General features: G+C 48.7%; 1 protein-coding gene across 9 annotated transcripts in view; it reads left to right on the top strand.

The window, feature by feature from the left end:
• Positions 1–3386: 3386 nt before the first annotated feature.
• Positions 3387–22768, top strand: part of EXTL3 (exostosin like glycosyltransferase 3) — a 151846-nt gene continuing 132464 nt past the window's right edge. For 2 of the 9 annotated variants that reach the window (XM_068936813.1, XM_068936804.1), the window contains exons 1-2: positions 3435–3509; positions 21201–21338. The gene's annotated coding sequence lies outside the window, so the exon portion shown is untranslated. Of the gene's footprint in view, positions 3510–21200; positions 21339–22768 lie in introns of those variants that run through there. The other 7 variants (XM_068936792.1, XM_068936809.1, XM_068936798.1 and 4 more) reach the window with 6 other exon arrangements.

Below are 22768 nucleotides of genomic sequence, written 5' to 3' on the forward strand. Positions count from 1 at the left end.
GGGCTAAGCACGGACTCCAGAGAGAGGGTTTATCGCTGCTTCTTTAAAATAGTTTTCTCCTTTCAGGAAAGAAACACAAACTACGTCCTACCTGGAATTATACTCACCACCCTTTCCCCCTTATTTAACTTAAATTGGCTTCTCTGCTGCATGCCACACCAGAGCAGCCTCTCGGCCTCGCGCTGCCACGCACTCAGCCGAGGGCACCCGGCTCAGCGGTGCGATGAGTGAGGAAGGCAGCTGGGCTACAGGCAGCGGCGGTGTTTCCGTCTCGGCGTCTGCAGCCGCACGTGCCGGCGCCCTGGCGCTTTGGCATCTCGTACGGCCTGGCCCCGACGTGCCCCGCGGGAGGGAATAACACGGGAAATCCTTTCGCCGTCGATGGCTGGTGCAGCCCAGAGCCCCGATGCGCGACACGCAGTCGTCTTCCCCTGCTCCGAGAAAAAAGGCTGATTCCCTCATGGGGCGTGGTACAGCCCAAGGACCCCCAGACTCGGTGCATCTTCTGCTCAGCCTGACATCCCCTGGCGGCGTCCCGCTGGGTGCTGCGAGAGGTGGTTTGGAGGCACCCACCTTTCCCATGGGGACGTTTTTCTCCATGACTTTAGATTCGCTCGGTTGAAAGGACATGCCCAGGGCTCTGCCAGAAGCACGTGCTCAGCCTAAGTGGTGGCAGCGTCGAGCAGCTCCCAGCAAGGCTGAGGGCTGCTCTGCTGTTGCTCTTGCCCCACTGCAGCATGCAGAAGCCACCTCGACCCTGTGTCACCCAGGCCGAGAGCTGCCCACGTGGTACCAGAGAGACCTGAGCGATGCTAGGACACCACCAGACCTTCCAGCCTGCTGGATGTAGACCAGCAACCCCTAATAAACAGCAGTGGTCAGCAGAGCCTGTCTCACTCCCGATCTCTCCCTTCCCCAGAAGAGATGCTGTGGCTGACACCCACCAAGTCACGTCTTGGAGGTGGTTGGACTCGGACTAGGAAGGTCTCAAGCCCACATCCATCACAAGTTATCTTGGACCATCCACCTGCCTCTGGCCACCTCCATTTGGCCTGCCTGGGCCATCCCGCATGGGGATGCTCCGATGCCAAAGGCCGGACCCTTCTTTGTGGTTTCACACCATTACTTGTTGGCTTTGAAGTAGAAAATGAGGTGATTTGCAGCCCCAGTGCTCAGCTCAGCATGGCCCAGCAGCAGCTGACGTTTATCCAAGATTATTTATTGCAGCTCTTCCAGTGGTGATCGTGGAAGCAACGTCTCCTACTGGAGAGGAATACACACTAATACTCAACTGAGCTTCCTCCAGAGCTGCATTAATCAACCAGCCGAGCAACCCGGTGAGGGCGGAAATGAGATCCCTCAGTGGCAAAGCAGGGCAGAAAGCGCGCCAGGGTGGGCCAAGGAGGGCTGGACTCAGGATCAAATTCGGAGACCCCAGACGCGCCCCTGGCGTCACATCTCCTGCAACGTGTAATGTCTGCATTTATATGTTAGTGCATGTCTAAAACACAAGGTCTCGCACCAAGGGAATTGCTCCGAATGTCTCCTCTGAACCTACAGAGGTATCCAGAGACGGGACCTGATTGCAGAGTCGCGGCTTTGTCTGAAATGTGGCGTGGAAGCAGTAAATGCTCTTTATTTCTGCAGAGACTTCAAAAGCTCTGATGACACCTTGTCAGCTTCAGCCTCTCCTTACCGCGTATCTATTTGCACTGGCGCTGCTAGATAAAAAATCGGGGCACTCGTAACTAGAGTTACGAGCTGCAAAAGCCGGGCAGAACTGACGGGTGGAAAAGGCACCCGGCTGCTTCGCAGGCTGCAGGAACAAGACTGAGGAGCCACAGCTCAACTGACAGAGGCCATAAAAATTTGTAAAGAACAAAGCATTCCTCCAAATAGTTACTTGGGGAAGCTCTGTTTCTCAAAATATCCGTGCATCTTGGGCTTCGGAGATGTGGGGCTAGTGGTTCCCCGTGCTTTCACACCGAGAACGCCCCGAGCAGCCACCCCACGGGGGGAGCCCCAAAAGCTGATGTTCACCTCTCCCTTTCTGAAATCTCAGATACGGATGGTCTAAAGCTGGGCCTGAAACCCCATGGGGCTTCCCGCCTGCTAAATTTAGCTTAGGGCCTCATTCTGCTGGGTCATGGACCAGCGTCTGAACGTCCCTCCTGTAAGATGCTTTAAAATAAAGAGGTGAGCCGGAAAAAGGGTGAGGGAAAGGGAAATCCTCCCTGCCTGACCCCAGCTCCTTTCTCCTCTTCCTTCTCTGGTTCTCATTGTATTGTATGTATTTATATCATTCGACTTCCCGTGTCTGACGGGACATCTGCCTTTTAACACGCTGGCTGCCGGCAGGAGCTGCGCGGCTGTGCGGCGTTTCCCATTGCCGCAGGCCTCCCTCTGCGTCCTGCCGGGGCCGAGCAGCCCGAGAGCAGCCGAGGAAGGGCTTGGGAGGAAATCGGTGCGTCCAACTACAGCACCGGGAGGCTCAAGAGATAAATAAGGGGAATTGCTTGGAATTTGGCCAGAAACCCATTGCGCTTTGCAGAAAGGAAGGTGCCCAACTGAGAAAGCCCCATGGTCAGGAACGTTGTCCTGGCTCACACCGTCGGCAAGGCTGGAGATGCCTGGTGCCTCGCAAGACGGTGCTGCCCGGCTCTCCGCAGGGTTTCTTCTGCTCGCGCCAGATTTGCTGCGTTTTTCGGCACGGGAACAGGCTCATCCCGGGCGCCGCATGGAAACGGGCAGAGATTTTTCCAAGCAACTTGGCAAAGCGAGCGGTTGCCATTCGCAGGGAGGACGCCGAGCCCGCCGGCTACAAAAAGTGGCTTCCCGCGGGCCCAAAACCCTGCAGCTAGCGGCTCCCGGGCACCCCGTTCCCGCTGCCTTGAAACACCCCCAAATGCCCCGCTAGCTCCTTCGGGTGGCTGGGGCAAGGCGAACCACACCGGGTGCCCCCGGGGCTGTCCTGGGTCCCCGGGGCGCACAAACCTGCGGCGTCACCTCCTGCTCGCAGCCGCTCGGGGCTCGTCGGAGGACGTCCGACGCAGGCGGGGAATACCGGGGGGGGGGGTTGTGCATATGATATAATATACAGCTCTACGCCTATATGCATGACCGTATGCCGGTACGCCTGTCCCGGATCCCATCTCTCGCTCTGCCTAGGGTCCGGCGCCCCGTTTCGCGCTGCCGTTGCCCGAAGCGCCCAAGACTCCCAGCAGAAGTGAGAAGAGTCACCCAAAGGTCCCGGGCTGCGCTGGGGTCTTTGGGTGCCCCCGCCGGGTGGGGAGGGGGGGGGGGTTGGTGGGGAGGGGTCCCCAGCGCCGGGTCCCCGCGGCCGAGCCCCGCCAGGGGGCACCGTGCGGCCGCTTTTTGGGTGCCGCTTCCCAGAATGCAGCGAGCCGGGCCGGGGGGCCGCGCCGGGCTGCGCTGCGCTGCGCGCTGCTCCGCGCTCGGCTCCGCGCCGGGCTGCGGCCGCCGGGCTGAGTCGCGCTGCGCGCCGCCAGGTAAGCGCTGCTCCGCCCGCAGCCCGGCCGCTTGCGGGGGTGGTGGGGGAGGGAGGAGGAGGAAGGGAGGGGGCGGTTAATTTTTTGAATAAAATTCTAGGGGGGTCATTTAAAAAAAAAAAATGTTTTTTTTTTTTCCTCCTCCCCCTCCGTTTTTATTTCAATTGCTTCTGGCGCGGTGCTCGGCCCCCCCCCCCCCCCCGCCCCCCGGCGGCTGCTCGCCCTCCTTGTGCCTCCTCCTCTCCGCGCGGGCCGGGCGGGTGCCTGGGTCCGGGGGCTCCTGGGGGGTGCAGGGGGGCTGCTCCAGCATCGCCCCCCCGGCTGAGCCCCGGCTTCTGCAAACCCCCCCCCCCGCGGGAGGCGCTGGGTTTGTTTTTTTTTTTTAAGCGAAAGCAGCCTAAGTTGAGGGAAACTTGCACCCCGGGCTCTGGAGCGGCAGAAATCCCGCTTGATGCGGTGGAAACGCGAGGGAGGGTGCGGGGGCCGCTGCCACCCGTGAAACCTGCCTCGCAGACCCTTCCCGCTGCGGGCCACTCGTGCCATCGCGGAGGCGAGGAGAACCGGCAGCTTGGAAGCAGCTTTCGCGAGCAGAAATCCCCGGCAGGCGGGAGGGAGAGCCTGGCAGCGTCGGAAAAGGAGGCGAGTTGCCCCGAAAGCGGAGGCATGGCTCGGGATGCTCGGTAGAGATGGACGGTGGGCGCCGCCCGGCCTTGCGGGTTTATTGGGAGCTCCCCATCATTTCTGCGTCCGTCTCAACGCCTCGTCCTGGGACGGGGATGATCGTTTCCGGGAGAGCGGGAGCGCTCTCAAAGTCCCAACGCCCCAGCACCCCCAGCCGGCCCCGCTCTCTCCCTCTTCCCCGCTTCCCTGCCCACCAGCTCTCCCGGGAGCCCAGAGCCCAGTTTTGTGAGTGATGGATTTGGAGGCGCTGTGACTCACCAGCTCACTGCTTCCCACCTAGAATTATGTTTGGGGTTGGCTTGTTGCTTAAAGCCATGGTTTTGCATCGAAGCCCCTAGATAGAGCAAGACATTTCTGTGCCAGGGAGGGGAGTTGGGCAAGCGCTAGAGTAAATACACTTAGGTTTTGTCGTGTTGGGGTTGGGTTTGTTGGGAGTCCGGGCTCCCTGCAGCTGCAAATGTTGCGATGTGCAACCTTCACCTTCAAACTTGTCTTCGTAATCGAGCAAAAAAACTTCTGCTCCTTTCTGCAAGACCTCGCTGCTTCCCTGGGGTTAAGGAAGCTGCTCTTTCTCTGTCCTTCATTTCGGGGTTTCTCCTTTGCTCCCCAGCTCGGGTGACCCGAGGAGGGAGCTCAGGGGTCCTCCTCCAGTCCGTTCCCGCGGGAGTTGCTCCTGGCTGGGAGCAGAGGCGCTGCCGAGGTGGGAAGTCTGCTGGCTGCCGAGCCCGTCGCTCACTCGGGGCTGCGCGCGCTGGCAAGGGCACAGACGTCGCGTTTGGTGCTACTTGGCTCAGAAGGATGCTAAGCCGAGGTTTTTTTTTTTTTTTTCTCTAGAAGGGTATGCAAAAAAAGAAAAAAAAAAAGCCCCAAGATGTTCCCCTGTGTGTTCTCACCATCGCTGCGGACCTGGCCGGGCCCGGGGCTGCAGTCTGCTCCCGTCGTGCGCTGGCACGCGCCTCTCTCACCAGAGCCGGGCTACCGACAGCTCCTGCTCCTGGGCTGGAGGATGTGGATACGTATCGTTTATATGGTGCTGCAAACGCTCCCAGGGCCGGCACTGAAACGCGGAGCGAGAGCTTTCTCCTTGCAGCCTGCGCAGTCCCAGGGAGGCAGGATGGGCATCGTTTATTTACGGGCATGGGAGGGTTGAGGTCGTGGGATGTGCAAGGTCCCTCGCCGTCCGGGTGGATGGCAAAGAACAGAGGTGCTGGGGAAAGTGAGGTATTAATAATAAAAAAAAAAAGGCAAGGGGAAGGCTGCATGTAGGAAATAAAGCTCTAGGTGAAATCCTATGTCGGGCCCTGATGTTCTCCAAGACAGATAAGGGGGCACGCGAGCTCACTAGTTATGGGGCCGGGGGGCTGTGGCTTCTTTGCTTTGCAGCTCCGAATCTACAGCTGAGACTTAAAAACAATGTCATTTGTTAAACGTTCTGAATCTTATAAGGAAACAGATGAACCCTAGGTGCCAACATAGAAAATGCCTGCAAAATAATGTTGTGTTGGAGGGGAGGCAAGTTTTTTACACGCTGCGCAGATTCCCATATGTTAGTCGTAATATTTCCGGCACGCAGATCTTTTTTTTATGGCACACGCACCCACATTTCCCTATAAACAAATGCACGGGAGTCAAAATTGGAGATGGCAAGAGGGAATGGAGAAGCGTGTGGAGATTTTTCTCCGACAGGCCACCTCACTCTCCGAGAGCGATCGCTAGCTGATTAGTCCTTGGGAATTACCTGTGATGGACTCAGGGTTTTCCTGGCATTAGTGTGTGTTGTAGGTGGTCTTTTCTTTCCTCTGAAAAGTTTTTGAGTCCTTTAAGTCAGTCTTCATGTGCTGGTGGGGGGGGTGGGGGGGAGCATGGAAACGTAATCGTCCCTGTTGCAAAGCTGGACGTTTTTCGCTCGTACAGCCATATGTAGCTACTTGCTTTGATTTGCTCCCCTCTTGTGTCCTGGTGACATCCCGCTCTGTTTCTGAGCCTGGAGGAACGGGCTCTTTCCAACTTCACTCCCACTCGTGAACTTGAATCAATAGTGTACGGCCAAAATGTGAGCGTGAGGGAGCCTCTGGCCCTGTGTCACGACCATCCATTTTAGGGGCAGCTTTGATTTAATTACTGGGACAGCCAGCGCATCCCAAAAAAGGATTTTGTGGCTGTTGTACGAATTGTAATTGAAAGTTCAAGGTTGCTTCCTTCGTGTCTTATATTTCCCTGCCCTCCTTTGGGAATGAGAAAATTATTTGCAGTCCTTTGGCAGCATTTTTCTTTATTACGTCGGTAGTGATTCTTTGGTGGGTCCCCAGGCTCCTGTATATGGTCGCTGCTGGTCTGGGAAATGGTTAGCACCTACAGACGGTGGCAATTTGGCATTTTGGAGAATAAGGCAGTGCTTAGAGCTGGCCACCGAGGTGGTGAGAATCTCTGTGCGGTTTGACTAGTCTGTGCCTCCAGCGGTCCTGAATCGGAAGCAAGGGGCTTGCTGGGGAGCCCTGATCCAGGCCCCGTGGTTTCGCGCTGGAATAATTTGCTTGCCAGCCAAACGACCAGCGTGGTGGCATGCACATCCAGCTCGCCGCAGGAGCCTGGTGGGAAGTGGCGTTGGCTTTCATCTGACGGACCTGATGTGGCGGTGGGAGCGTGTCCCGGTGGCAGGAGAGCACAGAGTCCGCCTTTGGGTGAATACGGCAGAATGAGGACTTGCCTCCAGCAACGCCAAGGGGCTGCAGCGCGGCGAAAGAGGCGACGCAACGCCTTGCAACGGGCGCAGGGCACTCGGGCGGCTGTCCCAGCTCCGTCCCTGGGAGATGGGGCGGGGAGGTCACACATTCGGTTGCAGGGCAGACAGAAACGCTGTTATTTAGCGAGGATAAGGATAAAGTTAGGAAATAATCAGAAACCGATGAAACGACCTCCTGAGCGCCCGCGGCGGGCGCCAAATGCTGCTGCTCCTCTGCAGCGCTCTGCGCCTGGCTGCGCTGTGGCCTCGCACAAGCTCCTTGCAGGGATCGTGCTTTGCTACGGTCCTGCCAAGCCTTTTGATGATACTATAAAAATATGGTACAAAATACCTCCAGGGGTGCCTGGAGCGCTGCCGGCCTTGTGCTCTGCGAGTCCTGTCCTGGGCTTTCACTAAGTCTCTGCCGTCGCGTTGCAAATCTTGAGTGTGCAGCTCCGCGGTGCACGAACGCCGCTCCGCCGAGCCTGGGCGTTTGCTAGAGGATTCCCGACGCCGGTAAAAGCGCGAGGAAACGTCAACACGTTTATATTTTAAACCTGGCTCTGCAGAGGAATCCCAGGGGGACGCACGTGCTGGGCTTGAATCGAAGCGTTTGTCCGCGTACATTGGCGGTGGGATCGGGGCCAGTGCTGTGCCTTTCCGACACTCTCAGCGCGTTTTCTCTTACTTGGCTGGCATTGCAGCGATTTCTTACCGCCGAAAATGAGAAAGCCCTGGGAAAAAAACCAAAAAACCAAACAATCAACATCCAATTTTTTTCTCCGCCAGCCTTCATTTCACAGTTCACCTTTCTGGATGTAATTTCTGCTGGGACTTCTGGCTTCCTAGAGAAAGGGCAAAGAAAAAAAAACGGAAAGAAAAAAGAAAGCAGGCGTTTAATAATAGATCAAAATGAGATTAAGCAGTAAGTCAGCCCTCCCCTCTGCTCTCGCTTCCCAAAAAGCAACCACAGAAATTGCAAATCAGGCTGAGGAAGGGGAGTGAGAGCAGTGGAGATCAAACCTGGTGTTGAGTATAGATGAGGTGTTTATATTTTATTTAGTGACTGTGTACTGCCACCCTCCTAAGAAAGCCACCCTGCCCTGAATTTCTGCGTGTGATTAATAAAATGATAGGACCGAATTGGAACGGGGAGGATTCAGTAGCAAGCCGGAGGGGAATTTTAACAGGCATCATTAACAGGCACGGGCAGGGGATTATTGCTTTGTGGAGCTAAAATCTGTGTGCTATGAAGTCCCCCAGAGCCCAGAGCCAGTGGCAGGGTCCACTTTGTCTTCCAGAAGCTCAAACTGGGAGTTGGGGGGTCAGGCTCTGAGAGAACACGAGCTGGAGCCAGCTTTTCTACCTGCTTTCTCAGGGCTTACGGAGCCGCTGCTTTGCTCCGTGCAACACGTCAAGGCCAGGCCTGGTCTGGTTTGCTGGAGCTATCAGGGCTTCTTGGGGCCTTCACCTTGGTGGGGACGTCCCTGCGTGCCAGGCAGAAGGGTTGGGGTTGGCCCCATCTTGCGCCTGTCCCGCGCTTGCCAGCGCGAGGGGATTGAGCCGGGAGGGATGCTTCGAAGCAGCGGCTTATTTGGTGTTTATTTGCCCTCTTGGCTTATTGTGATGGTCTCAGAACTGGAGAGGGCCTAGTGGACGGCACCTCCTGGAGCTCCAGCCAGCTGGGCCATGGAGGTACACGAGGGGAAGGACCTGTGCAGAGGGTGCTTGCACTGTTTCCCTGTGTATTTGCTGGAGGTGGTATCAGAGGAGAGGACCTTTCATCTGACCTGGAGAGGACCTTTGGTCTGACCTGTTTTGGCTGCTCCTGAGGTCTCCCGTGCAGCTCGGTGAGTAAAATAACAGCGACCTTACGCATATCCCATCCTCTCAGCGTCATCTCTGTCCAACGTAGGAGACAACCAATCCCGCCTGGCTCATGCAATGGGGAAAAAAGCATGCCGATGCAGATTTACTTTTCTTGCTTGTACGTGCGGGACGTGTCGCAGCCTCTCTTGCTCTGCGCTAGTCATGCAGCCGCGTGCGGCGTGGTGCTGGCAGGAGGAGGAGGCGAACAGGAACCCGTCGTGTGGGCCTGGCGTGTGGGGCCACGTACGCTCCAGTAGGGCTGCCAGAGCACCAGGCTTGCCAAAAACTGCCCTCCTGCTGGAAAGCACCGTTCTTACGAGCAAGTCTCTTCCTCTGAGGTATTAATCTGTCTTGCTTGTCACCGCCTGGGTCGCAGGTCAGTACTTTTAGAGATGGAGGAGAATCTATTTCATGACCTGCTGGGCTGCTGCTCTTGTTTCTTCTCTGAATGGATGAAAATTAGATGTGCCAGAGCCTAGACTTAAAAAAAAAAAAAATCCGGAAAACAGCCCCTTTGAGCTAGAATAAGCCTCAACTAGAAAGTTTTGGCCTTCCATCTTTTTTTTGAGGCTGGATGTGGGCTAAAACGCAGGGAGAAAATGGGGAAAGGTTTGCTTTGTTTTAATTTCAATATATTCCAGAAGCTGAGCAGTTTTTTGTATTTTAAAGTTGTTTCTCCACCAAGTCTGGGTGGAGAAAACCAGCTGAAGACATTGTCTTGGTGGATGTGGGATGGAGGCAGGAGCTCGCTTTAGTTAGTTTTAATGGTGCGGCCCTGAGGCGAAACAGCAAAGCAGAGGCCACGTTGCCTGCTGCATAGAGCTCGGAAGAACGGTCTTCCACCAAATCCTTTTTCCTGGCCCCAAGGTTGGCACTCAAGATACACAACTGAGTCAGCAGTGCAGATGCCATCAAATGTTGACTCTTTTGGGGAGCATGAATCAGAGCGCCGATGTGTCAGAAGCTCATATCCTGCGTTTCCTGATAACAACGCGGTCACCTCCGAGGAAACAAAACCCAGCGAAATCCTGTTATCCTGCCTGCTGTGCGCACACATAACTCGCTGTCACCACCGCTCCTTATTTTATTGCAAGTCTTGGCGATAGTGTGCGGGTGTTTTTTTTTTTGTTGGTTTGTTTTTAAATCCTACATCCTGGATGTAGGATTAATTGCCAGACTGCACGTTTTTCCCTTGCAGTTCACTTTACGCTGTTCCTCTGAACAGCCTCCTCTGCAGAAGTGAAACCCTTTAACCTCAGAAGTTTTCTGCTTCTCGCTTTCAAGCCTTTTCCATCCCAAAACACTGGTTTTGAAGGCACAGGCTGCAGCCAGATCAGCAACAATCTTGTTTCCTTGTATTGTTCGAGGGGGGAACGTCCGGCTCCCTCCGCTTGGGCCGAGCGTGGCCTGCTGGCTCGTGCGTCAGCCGCCTCCTTTCTCCCGCTCCCCGCGGGCCGGCTCCGTGCTGCTCCCGCTGCACGCTCTGCTCCGGGATCCTGCAAGGCCCGGGTGGGAGGGAAAGAGACTTGCAAGGTGCGATATTTTCTAAGGCACAAGGGTTTTAAGGTGCCCTTCTCTTATAAAGAAGACAATGGGAATTAATAGTTACCCGCTTCCCGCAAGTAGCTCCCATTTAGCCAAGCTGCCTCTTCTCAAACTGCGAACAGGAGAGAGAAAAAAACCTTCTGGACTGTGACGGAGCACGAGAAATGTTAGTCCCCAGAGGTCTGTGTCCCAGAGGCTTGAGGGCTAGATAATAAGAGCTTTGGGCTGTGGTATGACCAATGTGACTTCACAGTTGCCAGTTCATGCTCCGGTGAAGGTGTGTTTGGGGTGCTGGTATTTACCTGTAGTAGAGCTGGGCTCTCACCAGCTCTAATATGAATATCCCTCACTTTTTGTGATGCAATTAAAATAATTGCAGGGCTGGTGTTATTTTGAATAACTGTAGCCACCGAGGAAATTATGACCTCAGATTTATTCAATCAATGATATAAAGATTAAGAGTGAAATTAGCTGAGCTGGCCAATTACAAGGAAGTGTATTACAGCCTGGGCTCAAATCCATCACCTGAAATCAGGAGACTCTGGCAGGGTGTTCTTCTTTCACCAGCAGAAGGCATCACAGTAAGATCATCTAACTGTAATTCATCACTTTACTAGGCTACTAACTTCAGTGGGGGCTGGAGAGGGGCTGAGGGGAACAGTTCTGCCTATTGAAACAAATCTTTGGCCACCTGAGGACTTTTTGGTTGTCGCTCTGCTGCGTACCGTGTCGCCGGGAGGCCCACATCAGCAGGAGAGCCTGACCCTGCAATACACTGCTTTGAAAGAGGCCCTGTTTTTTCGTATCAGGGAAACATATTTGTGTCCTTTGTGCCACAGAAGCCTTGCAACATGCCTTGAGCCATTGTGATTGCTGGAAAGGAGGGTGGGGACACGGTTTGATATTCGTGTACCAGAAGCATGAGCAAATATGAGTTCTCACCCTGGGACTTGTTCATGAATAATGTGAAAACGCATAGTGCTGCCTTTAATTTTTGAGTGCGGTGTATGTTGTTACTTGGGGATACTACTTGGAGTAGTGTTTACTACTGCATTTCTCAAAAGTCTCTCAACTCCTTGCATCCTGGCACCGGCTTGAGGAAGGAGTGCTAGTTTCTTCGTTCTTCTATTGCTGTCCAGATCAACCTTGTGACTATTCTTAAAACCGTACGGGGATCATATGACTTCAGGCTTCCCGTTTATTGATGCCAAAGACAAAGTAAGCCTCCAAATGAGGCTTCTCTCATCACTCTTCCAAGCTTTGTTAAAAGCAAAACATAATCACAATGGTGGTGACTTCAGTTAATGAAAGAGGGGGGAAGTTCTTCAGCGGTTAGAGCAGCTTTCTGAAAAGGAAATTACAGGGCCTAAGGAATAAAAGGGATTAATGAGTTGGAGCTTTTCCCATACATGTTTTATCACTGACATGAGTCTGACTTAACCCTAGTCTGAATACATCCTGGAGATCCATTTTACCTTGGGTGGACTTGCAAAGAATGACTTGAGTAAAACTGATTGCAGCCTGGAGTAAGGGGATAGATTTTCCAGGTCCGTTGCAGCTCTGTTCTTGTGTTTCTGTGGTCCGACCTCAGCCTCTATGGCGAAGCAGTTGGGGAGGTTGGTGCAAACTCTGCTTCCACTGCAAGTGGTCCTGGCTGGTACTGGCTGTCCTGAGATCTCGTCAACCTCATGGTAGTGCTGGCCTGCTCAGCCCTTCATCTGGTGTGCAGAAAGAAGCTGGGCTAGAGGGCCTTCTGTGAGGGTGGTTTTTTGGACCTTCCCTTATCCCTGAATGCATCCAGGTACTGTTTTTCAGGGTGGCTACACCAAAATCTTTAGGTTGCTTTCCTGAGGATAGCTCAGTGCTTGGGATCCTCAGCTAGGATCAGCAGTGACGCTCCCTTGTTTTGCCATTATGATCGACAACAATGTTTTTTGCCTACACCATTAGGCAAAAACCCATCCAGGTTTCTCACCACGCTTGCGTGCGTGTCTGCACTACCACAATAACTTCTGAACCTGTTGGCCTATTTCAGTCCTGGCAAAGAGATACAAGTCCTCAAGGGTAATTAAGTTTGCACAAGTTCATGAAAAAACAGGCAGCCAGGCACGAGGGATAGTGCAGGTAGTTACTGAGCCTGAGGGAGAGGCACCGTTCAAACTTGTGTGAGCAGATATCGGAGAGTCTACACGAGGGAGAGATCTTGCAAGTGCTCCAGTCGTGAGAATTATCCACTGGAGTTGGTGGGTGCCTCTGCGATGCAAATCCAGAGAAAAGCCAGCTCTGGGACATCTGGGACTCACAGGTGTGATGTTGCGCTGGTTGTGTCAGGATAATGTTTGAGGTCGCAGGCTGGGACCCCTCACTCTACCTTGCGCTGAAAGACTGCAAAATCTTGATTAACTTCTGGACTCGGTGGCTCCTCTCAAGCCAGAGTGTGGCCCTTGCGTTGCCCTGGTAGACCTCAGGGTCAGGCATGGCTGGCGGTCTTTATCTGTGGTAAAGCTTAACAATTTAAATGTAATGGCAGTCAGGGCCTAGCAAAAACTGGCTGGTGCCGGGGAAGCCTGATGGCTCCAGCTCTGTGGGAAGTTCAGCTGCTCGCCTGCTTCCTTTAGAGGGTCAGGAAAAGACTTTAGCAAGTCCAAGAACTTGACAGCTTGAACATTTCCTTCTAGCTGGGTTTCTCTCAAGTCCTATTGTTTTCTTTCAACAAAAGCAAGAGCAAGAGCAAGGGAGAATTCATTTGATTTTAATAATAAAATACCTCCAAGGAGATGAAGCAGAAGAAACTGTTAACAAGAGGAATAGGAGGAGATTAAAACCATACTCACTCTCTCTTGCATACACAGATCCAGGCCCCCTCCCCTCATGCAGCATGGGAAAACTAAATTGAAAAGGAGACTATACAAACCAGGATGAAAGGGGGGAAAAAAGACCATGAGTCAGCTATAATCCTTCCTATTTGAACCACGGAGAAACCTGTATGGCACTCCTGACACATCTTTACAAAAACAAGACAATGCGTCAGGTGGTGACGGCTTATAAGCTATGCTGGGAGCGATATGAAAATTGCCAGGAGATACTTGAATGTCTCTGCCTGCGCAGAATGAATTGTGGGTTGAGTTGCAGCAATTTCACTAAAGCTGTGTATATTGAAATACAAATGCCAAGAAAGTCCAATCTTTGAATTCTTACCTGCTTCAGATGGAGAGCCAAACAGGCACATTACAGAAGTGTCACCCATTTGAATCGATTGCTCCTGGCATTTTTATGTACAGGATGCATCTAGGTTTATTGATGCCTTTATCGAGGTGCTTAGAAACACAAGAGTGTGTTGGTTTTATTCTTCCTCTAGTAACTTATTCTTGTTTCTAGCATTTTGAAAACAAATAATTTTTCAGTTCCAGTCTCCTCTGGAGCCCTCTGCTGAGCAGAGTGTTAGTAATTGAGCAGCCCTGTCCTTCTGTATCATCTTTCCTTCAGGAGTTTGTGAGGAACTTGAATTTGTTTCATAGTTTTCCTGCAAAACTTAAGATAATTCCGTTTGCAGGAGGACAAATTGAGGTATGGAGTGATTCTGCGAATTTTCTCAGGGCTGCCTGATGTACGAACAACGGAGAACAGAATCACATCACATGAAATGCAAGTTTGTGGCCAAAATTTCCTGTTGACTTCAGCAGTGCACTTCACCCATTTTGCTTCCTCTGCTGCTCTGCCAATCTCTGCCAGCGCGGAGGAGGTACAAAATCTCACCAAAAGAGCAGGTCATTGGCGTCAGAGAGCTAACCTGGTATACGAGGTTTCAGGTTTTGGAGGAAATAAATGTTCTAGGTATGAGACGGGCTCCAGGTACTTCCCCAAGAAGCACAAGGGAAATTCTGCTTGGGGAAACGGGTATACGCCTGAGAGCCCAGAGTTTCTGCCATGGCCTCGGCTAGTTTTAAAAATTCCCTTTTAGTAGCTGTGGCAGATGACTTCATCATTTTGCCTTTGTTCCTGTCTTTAAACCATTCCCGCACCTAAGGAGGTGGTTGTGGGGATTAGTCATTGGTTTTCAAGCTCTTTGAAGGTGGAAAGTGCTCTATAACAGCTCGATGTTTAATAATGTCATGCCTTAATATGCTGAGAGATTTTTGCAGCTGAGTATAGATATGCCAGGATGGCGCCTCAGCAAGTTGAAGTTGGCATTGCTTCCTCGATCGCATCCTGGCTACGCCGGTTGGTGGCACCTGGTGATCTGGACAATAACATTTGACTGTAGCTACAGCAGTGAGTCCTGCCTCTAGTTACTTTTATACCAAATTCTCTTTCCATCGGCCTCCTGTCACAGTGTACATGGAGTTTGAATCTGTGGTTTTGGCGTCATTTCTTCTAAATATTTTCAATTTTGTTGGATTTACCCAGTCCCAGTGGCATCTTTTTATGATGCCTTATAGTCAGCCTCTTCCACTGCTTCAAGTACATTAACACTCCTGAAGTCCAGTCTGTTTGTTAATGAAACAAGGAAAGACAAAGACAATGTAGTATTGTTCTGTCAGTAGCGGAAGAAAAGGAGGCTTTTTCTTTAATATTTAAATGTGATTGAATTTAAAACTAGACATAGTGGTTTCAGTGGAACATTGCTGTAATTGGAAGGGCAAATTATTGTTTGTTCTTGCTCTCTCGGGAGCCAGTGTTAGTACTGATTAACAGAAGCATTGCCATCTGTTGGACGATCTCAAAGCACTTCAGGACTGAAGTGCGAAGAAGACTTGGAGAACGTCATTAGTTCCACGCTCCCAATAAGGGAACTGAAGCAGCTTTCCAGAGCTCAGGTTAGTGACACAGAGGGACAGCAACTCCTGCTCCACAGCAGTGTGCTCATTGCACTAGATCACATCCCTTCCCACGGCACCTGAAGAGCGATTTCTGTATCTGTCCTCTAATTTACCCTTTCACTGAGCTCTGTTTTGCTGAGCTCACTCCATGAACAGCGTCATTGCCTGGTTCTTACTGACTAGGTTGTTCCTGAAGTCAGTCCGCTGCTGGAGAGATCTGTGAGTAATAACCAAATTAAGGCATCCATCCTTTGCAGGCGCAGCCCCCAGCACCGAAAGCACAGGTTTGCGTCCAGGAAAAGCCAGAAACAAATCATTTTGTTCTGCAGAGTTAGTTTTTGACTAGTTGCTTGAACTGCCTCGCTGTGCAACTTGCTGTTGGCTGGCGCCAACACAAGATGCTGCAAATGCAACCGCACGGTGAAGTTCACAGGCTTGTGGCACGTACAGTCTACATCAGCTCAGTCTGCCCCAAAACTACAGCCGTGAGCATACTTCCACAAACTGGCCAGACCACAACGAGCAGAAGCAATCCTGCTCTCCCCTGTCCCCCTTTCTTCACTGATGTGGCTTTTCTTGCGTTCTGCTAACAAAAGCATTGTGAACATCACGGGCATGGTTGCATGGGAACCTGAATTGCAGAACTGATCTGGGTTGAAAGAAAATGTTTCATGAACTAGTTTTTGCCAGATTCGTTTTAATTTAGGATCAGCTTTTCCTCTGCTTGAGAATAGAAATTAATTTCGTTTCGAGTTCTGAAAACCTGAAGACCGGCTGAATAGACACAAATTGGCTCTATTTATAGGCTACAGAATTCCTTTGTACAATAAAACAGTTTGTTTTAATTTAAAACGTGTATTCAGCACATTTAGCTTAATTTATTTAACTACAATTTTTACATGCTGTTTTTCTGCATTCTAATTGTTTTTCTAAATATGTGACATAAATCATAAGTACAATTAAAAAGTCAGTCTAGTCATTAAGAAACTTCATTTACCTTTTTTTTTACATAAAATGCATTAACTTGCACAGTTTATTAACTTAAACAAATGCCTAACTGTAAAAATAGGATGGCTTTCCAGTTAGCCAAAATAGCCCTGATTTAAGGTGAAATATGCCTTCGTTGTTATCCACCAGCAAAAGTCAGCCTGTCATTAAGAAGAAAGCACTAAAAATACAATGCAAGACAGTTAAAATCAATCATTCAGAATTGAAGTATTTTGCTTTGTTTTGCCTCAATAAATCCTGTAACTGGATGAAGGGGAAACAGTAGGATGGCTGAAAAAGGGTTGGAGGGGAAGTTACCAATACTGTTCTTCAACGATTGGTCTTAAGACCAGTGTTAATCAATGTATTAATTAATGCTACAGCAGAAATTAATGGCATTTGGAGATGCCATCAAAACAGAGGAACAAGAGGATATCACATTAAGAAGAACGAATGACTTTAGGACTATTTACCCGTAAGGAATAACAATGCAAGCTCTGAGACAAGTAGAATTTCCTGTACTGGAACGGGAATGTGTTAATCAGTCATAGGATAAATATGATGTACCAGCGACAAAGATACAAACCGGGACCACATTTATCAACCAAGTTATTTCCGCTAGTGACAAGGAAATATGAACGCCACCACAGAACGTTTTGGTGAGGTATTGTTTAAAATGTACCACGCATTCCTGCTTGCCCGTGTGGGAGAAAGATTGACTTAAGTTGTGAAAGGCGTAGAGGAGGATGTCTGCTAGAAATGAGCAGGAGAACAGAGGAGCTGTTTCACGAAACAATTAAAGGAGCCTGGATGGTTAGGCCAGTGACCAAAAAAAAGGCAGAGAAAAATTATATTCCTTCTCTATAAATACATTGGTGTAAACACCAGAGAGGAGTTATTTAAGTTAAATGACAATTTTGGCACAAGAACAAATGGCTCCGAATAAGTTTAGGCTGGAAATTAGGACAATGGCTTCAAACCAAGTGAGGTGCTTGAGCAGCCTTCTAATGGGAATTATATAATAGGGGCTAAAAAACTGATTGCTGTGAAGATGGAGCCTGATAAATGTATTAATGAGATTATGCAATGTGGTTGACTTCAGTATTAAGGGATAGGACTCAGGATTTCCTGTCCTGTGCTTTCTCAAATATATTGAAGAGTCCTGCAGGTAATAGAAACAATGTTGAAGGTTTTCATCTTAAATATTATTTTAGGAACAATTCAGCCTTGAGTTGGTTTCTTTGTTTTTAATGTACTAATAACTGAACTGAGCTGACTGTGGAAAGAAGGAAGTATCTTTTCTGCACTGGGAGAAAAGAGCAGCTGGCAATGGTGCCCCTATTATAGTGGTTGACTTTGGCAGCAGGCCTGTCCTGCTTAGGTATTAATTTTTCAACTTAGATCATTTTAGTACCTCATAGCAAATTTAGACCTTGATATAGACTATGCTCAAAATGCTGACAATTATTTATTATTATTTAACTTCTTAATGATCCTTTTGTAAAAACCTGCAGCACTTACGGGGAGGGGGAAGTTGTGTACGCTGTGGTCGATTATTGACCCCGTAGTTTGCTCTGTTGATCCCCACTTTCCCCCTTTGCTAGTAGTTCCCCAGATGTGTTGTTGCTTTGCTAAAATCCCTAAAAATAAGACCTACTGCATTTTTTGTCCAGAGAAACCAGTTATTTTATCAAAGACAGGTGCCAGGTTATTTTAGCACAACATAACTTTGGTCTCATGTTGCATTTCACACTGTGTATGTCCATGCCTTTTATGTTTGGATTCAGATTATGGTCTGAAATGTTGTGTGCAGTTGATAACCTGTGGCTTCCCCAAGCACTGCCTTCTCTAGCCCTTCTTCCTTAAGCAGAGATACTCTGCATACAGGGTCCTCAGTGTTTTGAAAGGTGCTGGTTAAAACAGGCTGGCATTGATGGTATGTCATGTTGTTATTTCTGAGAACATCAAACATGCACATTGGCATTTTAAAACATGGCTGTAGGACAAAAAAGGTTTGTTCCAGCGCTTTGGAGTTTTCATTATGAAGATTTCTGAATTTTATTTCAGGTATTGCGTAGACTTGTTAGACATCCTTGGATTTCTATTAGCAGTCTGGAATGGAGTGCATTAAACGATTCAGTTTACTTTCACCTGAATGGGGGAATTGTGTGCAGCTTTTCTCATAACCCACTCTGCCTTTGCTCCTATATTCTATGCTCCCTCATTACAGAACTGTGAGGTAGCATATGTATTAAGTCTGGGGGCTTGACCTTGACTGTCTTTAATTTCCAGTACGTTCTCATTGCTTCCCTATGTGTGCTTTTTTTTTTTTTTTAACCTCCTCTATTCAGGATGCAAATGGCAGATGGTTTTTGTTCTTTGGTTTCAAGATCTTCTCATTCAAGCCTTTCAGCTATTCAACCCCATCCCCTTCACAGACTAGTTCCCTTAATTACTTCAACTCCTCTTTTTGAAATCGAAAACCTTACAGACCTGCTTTTATTTTGCTTAAACTGAACCAATTTGTAGAAAATAGGCTTGAATTGAGTGATCAGGACCAGCTATTATTATAACACCCCCACTATTTGCCAAAAGTCTACAGCAGAATCACCTCTTGTTTGTTCAGTGACTGTTTTGTGAATAAGTCTGTCAGCTATTACATCCAGGACTTACAGGGCCCTACTGTTAGTATCTGTTCTTCGTTCTGTATCTGGAATTTAAGACTCCCTTATCACACAGTTCCTGAGAGTATTTCATTCTCTCTCTGGTAATTTTAAAAACCTCTCTAAACACATCCAAATCTGGCAGTGGGGTCTCTAGTGGATTTACAGCACGATCCCAGTAGACAAGTCTTTTACAGACTTTTCCCAAAGTGATTTTAATCCAGAATGATTGTTTTATGCATGCTATCATTTTGCATTTCTAGTAAGCAGAGATGATTCACTCAGTATCACAGAAGGGACTGTGGAGCAGCGTCCCAAAAGATTTATTTAGATTTTTGGAAGTGCACATTTGGCATTGTGTGCAGTGTGCACGCTTTGGTCTGCCTTTTGTTCAGTTGGGGTTTTTTTTTGTTTCGTTTTACCACCTGGATATATTTTTATTGGCCTTTTTTATTGTATTATGGCTACAATTGCTAGTGGATTCTTTTTTTTTTCAGATAGTCATTGCGTAGGAAATATCCCCAATTTACATTTTGGTAACTGAACCCTGGGGCAAATGAAGTAGTTTCCTTAAGCACGTAAGTCTCTGTGCCTGGAATCTAGGTTCTCTGAGACTTCTGTCTTTTCAAGCGTGCCCTGCAATCTGGCAGGTTGTCAAAGCCCCTCCAATTGCATGGACTTAAGGGTGAGCTGAAGTACTGGGAACGTGCAGCCTTGAGTCTGGTAGTCTGATGCAGCAAAGCACGTGCTTAAAATGATGCTTATGTGCTTTACTGAAGAGGGACTGAACTGCTTGTTTTGCAGTCACTTTTAGTGTAGTTTAAGTACGGCTGAATGCTTAATGAAAAAAATGCTTTTGGTCGACAAGAGTGTAATGCCCAAGCTACATTGCAGTTGCAGCATGTAGATGTTTTGGGATGATGTTCTATACAAATGAAGTGATTGTTTCTTTTTAACTCCTATTTAAATATAGTTCAAATTAGGGGCTATTTAGTAAAACAAAATAAGCTGTTGCTTGCCAGCTTTTTCATACCAGCGGTTACCAGATGCTTCTGTATTTCTAAGTGTGCCATCTGTTATAGGGTGGAGTTTGGGGGTAGTCTAGGTATTTGGATGTGTCTTATGGACATTCTTTCTTGGGTCTCTCTGGAAAACTTTCAAAGCCTGTGTTTTGGAGATGAAGGGGGAATATGGTTAGCTGTAATACTCAAAGAATTTAAGGGAACTGTACAGAAATGCAGCAGATTTCTTTTAGTATAGCAGGGCCCATGAGAGCAAAAGGAGCCTTGAGTGAAGAGGCAGCACTGGTATTCTGTGGAGTTACCCAGTCATGGCTTTGATCAGCTCAAGAGTTTTGCTTTGGCTGCCACCAAAAGGGGTTGCTGCTGCTTCCTACTTTTTGAGTATGTATTTGATGCTGGGTAACTGATTTGTTTTTAGACTGACAGAACTAAGTCTAGCTAAAAAGAGAAAAAAACACAACATGTTCAAACCCATTCACTCCCTCTACTCTACATCCCATAAGGGCCTTGGTGAGGATGGGAGAGGAACTACCCTCCATAGGAATGAGAATGTAGCTCCGTTGGTTATTTAGCTCCTTAGGACCTGCCAAGAGGCCACCTGTGTAGTGGCTTGTGTGCCATGTACCTCTGTTCCCAATGTACCACTGGCATTTAGGCTGCTGGTGGTAATTGCTTGCTGTTAAGGTATCTGTTAGGCTTGAGTCACACACAAAAAAATGATTCTGCAGGACTCAAAGCATTTCATTTTTTATACAAACGCAAAGGAAGTGAGGGCAAGGTTCACAAAATTGTAGAACTGCTGTAAGTCGACATAGATACAAAGGGTGGGAGGAAACCCCCCTCTACCTTCACCAGCTCACGGCTGTGTCTAGCTCCACCAAAGTCTGTCCAGCTGGAATGACTTGTTATACTGACATTGGTTTGCCGGTAGTTTTGGGGATGGGCAAAAACCACATTTTGCTCGATAAACTATTTGTGAAAAATATTCATCTAGTGCTAGTAACAGCTTTCAGTCGCTAATGATCTGGGACACACTGGGGGAGGAGGAAAAGCTACATGTCTCATTACCCATCCTCTGAGCCATCTGGTCCCTGGTGGTTTATTTGTAACCACTGTCCTAATCTCTCTTAACTTATTTCATTGTTGCTGAAATAGGAAAATTACCGTTTTAGGCACTGTGGTTCTCATGAAGATAATAACAGTGCAGTTACGTGTGGTTTGGTAAACAAAGCATAATACTGTCATTTAATAAATTTATCTAAAATGTTTATTCTTAATAAAATGTGTGGCAGTGCAACTTGACATGCACTGTGCATAATATTTCACCTTAAAACTAAACCTTCTGCCAGAGGTCATCATTTTTCTTTCTTTTAAATATCTAGGTACAATGGGATACACTTAAATGGGTCTTCATTAACAAGAGAACAGTCATCATTTCTTTTCTTCACCCCTTTTCACCAGCAGGCAGTATCCTTCAGCATCCAAGCATCTCACCAAAAGCTTTCACTGCTTTTACGAAGGTACTTTCTTTGCAGACATGATCTAGTTCCCCTGTGCAGGGTGCTGGCAGTTCATTGTGCTTGCTCTTTGGAGTCCAGCTGGGGGTACATTGGGCCCAGATTTAAATTAGCAAGTGGGAGGGAAAAGGCTTTGCACTTTGTTATGTCCATGTCTCTATTCTTATGCTAACTTTTTCTTTTCCAGTTTAGATATTGCCTTTGAGTGTTTCACTGCACGCTCCAGCCCTTGCTATGCTTTATGGCCAGCAGTAGGGTGTATTGTTACAATACTTCTTGTGCCCATGGGGTCTTTAAAGTGCTTTATTTAAACATATAGAGATCCCTTCACCTACCACTGAAATGCAGCTACTTATGCTGCAAAGCCTGGCAGCTGTTCTAACAGCACGAACAGGACCAAGTCACTGCTTTTATGACATAAAGTAAGGAGAAAAAAAATCCCTATCTACTAAAAACTGCAGGGAGAATGTAAATCGTCAGAATGTAATTACCTAAACTGGAACGTGGCCAGTATTCCAGATTAACGCTTCCTCTTTTGTGAAGCGTGCTGTGGGATACCTGATGGCCAAAAGCAAGTCAGGGTCTCAGCAGGACTGAGCATTCAGTTGTGCTGTGTAGTCATTCCATAGTGGCTGAGAGATGTATATTACCTTTTTAGCGCCTATAGCACCCTGGGGCTAAAAAGTGACTGAATCCTGTGAAATCTGATAGGAGTGTCTGAGGTTAAGAGCCCCGTCTGAAAACATTCCATGAAACTTGTAAAATCCGCAGATGGTCAGGCCTTGGTATTGTCTCCTGTGAAAAGAAGGAAAAAAAGGTTAAAAAAGATTTACCAAAGGTACTGTAGCAGGGAAAGGATGAAAGCTCAGGGCCCTCCTCTTAGGTTGTTGCTCCCTTGAAGAGTGATGGATGTTTTTCTGAGGTTTAGTTCAGGCCATGGAAGTGTGCACTGGCTGGCTTTGAAACTCCTTAATACCTACTTGAAATGAGTCGGTGTAATTTATAGCAGAGAGGAAACAACAGTATGCTGGATGCGAGAGATGCTTACAAATAAGTGGGATGAGAAAGAGAGAATTTGGTGAAGTCACACTGTGGGTAAGAAAAAGAGGTAAAGTGAGGACCGTTTCAAGTACTGGAAATGAGAAAAGGTGGACACAAAGGAGTGATGTCATTCACTGTATTAAATCGCGGCTGTCAAGTGTGGAGCTGCTGAAAAGGTAATGTAAGGGAGGTTCCCGAGCAGTGAAATCATACACAGGTGTCTAAATAAGTAGTTTTGTGAGCAGTGGGACTGATGAAGCCAGTTTTCCTTAGATTGGGCCTTCTCTTCCCTATAACCTCCCCCTATAGCAGTCCCACCATTTCTTCTATGTCCTAAGGTGTGCCACCCCAGGCCCTCACGCCATTTCTGTTCCTCACCATCCATATACCTC

The sequence above is a fragment of the Struthio camelus genome, chromosome 3 (genome assembly GCF_040807025.1).
Source record: "Struthio camelus isolate bStrCam1 chromosome 3, bStrCam1.hap1, whole genome shotgun sequence".
NCBI classification, from domain to species: Eukaryota; Metazoa; Chordata; class Aves; order Struthioniformes; family Struthionidae; genus Struthio; species Struthio camelus.